At 48.8% G+C, this 3,564-nt stretch overlaps 1 long non-coding RNA gene across 1 annotated transcript; it reads left to right on the top strand.

Annotated features, from left to right (window-relative positions):
- The first annotated feature begins 828 nt into the window (after positions 1 to 828).
- Positions 829 to 2,341, top strand: LOC105547027. The gene is made up of 3 exons (XR_001007169.1): positions 829 to 885; positions 1,779 to 1,831; positions 2,096 to 2,341. It is a non-coding gene; the product is annotated as an uncharacterized LOC105547027 (long non-coding RNA).
- The last annotated feature ends 1,223 nt before the right edge of the window (positions 2,342 to 3,564 follow it).

Genomic DNA, 3,564 nt, shown 5'->3' with positions numbered 1-3,564 from the left:
TGAATGCAGGTAAAGAGAGCTTTGGGTTTGGAGTCAAAATGTGGACTCCAGTACTGGACTACAGTATTTGCCTCAGGCAAGTGCCTTCCCCTGAGATTCCTCACCTATACAATGGGAGAGTTTAAGATACCTTCTAGCTCTGAGAATCTACAGATGGAATGTGGCTGGAGAGGGGATGGGCTTTGTGTCTCCATCCCTGGAGGCAGGAGAAATTCTTTCCCGGTGTGAATAATTCTCCCCTTCCCCACCAGAGCATGGGCACGCTTTCACGCCTGTCACCTTTTCCTAGTCATAGCTCTGCTGGCCTTGCCTATGTCCTGATCCTGTCAACCCTTTCACGTGCCCCTCCCAAAATGCTGGGATTACAGGCGTGAGCCACTGCTCCTCCCCCAGGTACCTAGCACTGCACCATCCTGGCTATCTCTTTTTCTGGACCTCCTATCATATCTGCTAACCCTTGGTAAGAATGGTAGAGCTCTGGAGTGAACCAATCACATGGAGGCAGCAGAATGTACTGTGTATGAACACACGATTTAAAGTCAGAGAGATGGAGGTTTACGTCCGAACTCTGCCACTTATCAGCCCTATAACTCTGAGCAAGTGTGATCCCCGAGAGCTGTTTTTCTTTAGTGTATAATAGGAATAATGATTGTTCCTATCTCAAGTCTATTTATGAAGATTAAACAAGATAATGAAGGTGCCCAGTATATATTAAGTTCACAATAAACAGTAGTTAATATTACCATTTAGGATTCTGTAGAGCTCGTTTGCATGGGTGTGCAAGAATTACCTTCATATCTCCTTCATATTACTTTCCTCTCCTTTCCCTTACGCAGAGAACATCACCACCCTGAAGTCAGAGACTAACCCTGAAGGACTCAGCAGGTGGGTGAGAGAAGGGCTGGACCCATGAAGGAGGAAGGTGGGCTCCTAGGGAAGGGATCTGTGGGGACTGGTGTGAATGGGGCCACGACTGTGGAGGCTAGAGCTGAAGAGAGGGGCTAAAATGGAGGCAGGAGATGGTTGGCCACTAAGGAGGTGGAAGCCTGGAAGTGGGAGAGCTCCTACAGGGGCGAGGAGGCCCCAGGGCACTTTTGTGGAGGGTCACCAAAGCCAGCCAGAGCAGCTGGATGATCCTCATGTCTCTTGGTTGCTTCCTTCAGTCTAAGCACAGCAGCCACAGCCCTTTCTGGCTCCATTGCTGTGGTGGCCCTCATCTTGCTCCTAGTGGGTCTCTTGTCCATGACCCTGAAGAAATGGAGGCATGAGAGTGAGTTGAACAAGCTGGCCCTGGAACTGGGAATGAAGAGAGGAGAAACTGGGGGCAGAGACTGGGGTGTCTTTCCTATGGGCAGCCTTGTCGGAGTGGGGGGCAGGTAGTGGGAGGGTAATATGAAGGAGATATGAAGATGAGACCTCTTCTGTAGAGTTGTTGGGGACTCTGCACAGCAATAAGACTTACTCATCACACAAGTTCTTCATGCTGAAAGCGATATATAGTATAAGCCAGCTGCATATATGCTTATGGTCTACATGCCTCAGCTAAAAGAAATATTGATGCCAAATAATCTCTTCTAAATCATAAACAAAATTATAAATTATAAAGTGTACTCATTTCTCCTGTGTCTTCCTGGGAATTTAACTTAGTCTCAGAGGCCCAATAGGCTGAGTGAGGTGGATTTTGCCTTTTGAAGTTAAGCCCTAAATCCAGCAAACAACTGAGTAAAGATGGTTATTAACCCAACACAGACTGACTCTGAGTTTATCCATTTTTCTAGGACTATTTAAAAAACAACTGAGGCATCAGGCCAACTTTCCCCACAAGTCCTCGGTAAGGAGCTAGTCCAGTCGCACGTAGAGGGGGGCTCCTGGCCTCCTTGCTGCTTCCTACCTACCTAGACCCCACAGAGAGGGTGGTGGGATGAGGCAGGGGGCAGATCTGGAGGAAATGTTTCTGAAAACAGATCTAGGGCTTGTGCAGCAAGAACTCAGCATTCTACTTGCTGTCCTGTAGGGACAGCCTAGTGCCTGGTTTTGTCTTTGGGAGTCCCTGGCGCCCAGCGGTCTGCCTCTAACCAGGGTTCTGTCTCTAAAGGATCTTTCCCGCCATGCTGATGCCATATATTCCAACATGATCAACCTGGCCCCCCAGAAGGAGGACGACTTTGCTGTCTATGCCAACATGCCCCCTTTTCATCACCCCAGGAGGACATCGCCAGACCAAGTGGAATATGCCTCCATTGTATTCCTGATGGGAAGCCAACGAGATGCTCAGAGTGGGGGTCAGACCTGGCCCAGCTGGATCGTGGCATACCCTTTGCTTTAGATTTATGTGTGTGTTAAAAAAAATACATAGTCTGGGAGCGGTGGCTCACACCTGTATCCCAGCACTTTGGGAGGCTAAGGCAGGCAGATCACGAGGTCAAGATATCGAGACCATCCTGGCCAACATGGTGAAACCCCGTCTCTACTAAAGATACAAAAATCGGCCAGGCATGATGGCACATGCCTGTAATCCCAGCTACTTGGGAGGCTGAGGCAGGAGAATCAACTGAACCCAGGGGGCGGAAGTTGCAGTGAGCCAAGATCACACCACTGCACTCTAGCCTGGCAACAGAGTAAGACTCCATCTCTAAAAAAAATAAATAAATAAAATAAAGCAAAAAACAAAAAAACATAAAAACATATTCTGATGGAGGTGGATGGCTGGACATTTCTTCTAATTTATTAGAATCAAAGTACAGTTCTAAGAGGAAGGAGTGACATACAAGAGACACAGGACATGCTCATCCAGACCACCCCCAGCCCCAGAGGCACGGGGTGAGACAGACTGGCCAATAAGGGAACCCTCTGAGCTCCTGCCCCTCCTGGGGCAAAAGGGCTGAGGAGGGGGATTCAGACCATTTCAGGCCCAGCTGCTTTTGTCTCTCCAGTCTTGCCCTATCAGGAGTTAACACCCCGTGGAAGTCAACTTAGGAGTCATGCTCATGTCTGTGATCAAGTGCGTGGCTGACTGCCTGCTGTGTCTGTACAGTACAATTGCTGGACAATATGCCAGGTGTAGGGGAGGAGGCACAGCGGGGCTGCAGGTGCCTGGGAAGTGCTTCTTACTGAGGAATTGGTGAGCTCCCAGGAAGCATGGGGGCCACCTGAGAAAGAGGGCAGGGAAGGAGTGCCAAGCGGGAAGTGGGCTGTGTGTCATCGCTGGCCAGAGACAGCTCCCGTGGGAACTGTGGTAGACGACTGGAACTTTACAATTGATTCACTCCTTCTTTTCATCATTCACAAATACTCATTAAGCACTTCCATGATCTAGGTCCTGGGAATATAGCAGTGAACCCAACAGACAAAGCCTTGTCCTCACAGAGCTTACCTTCTAGAATGAACAAAGAAACACACAAACGCACAAAATGTCAGATGGTGGGATATGCTATGGGGAAATAAAGCAAGCATTCTCTACCCTACACTTCCTTGTAAGAGGTGAGAGTGGGTTGCTAGTTTGTATCAGGTGTTCAGGGAAGGCCTCACTGACATCTGACCTAAAAAAAAGGTAAGAATGTGACA

Source organism: Mandrillus leucophaeus, unplaced genomic scaffold, assembly GCF_000951045.1.
Source record: "Mandrillus leucophaeus isolate KB7577 unplaced genomic scaffold, Mleu.le_1.0 Scaffold38, whole genome shotgun sequence".
Taxonomy (NCBI): Eukaryota; Metazoa; Chordata; class Mammalia; order Primates; family Cercopithecidae; genus Mandrillus; species Mandrillus leucophaeus.
The sequence above is the reverse complement of the archived record's forward strand: the minus strand, read 5'-3'. Positions and strand labels throughout refer to the sequence as shown.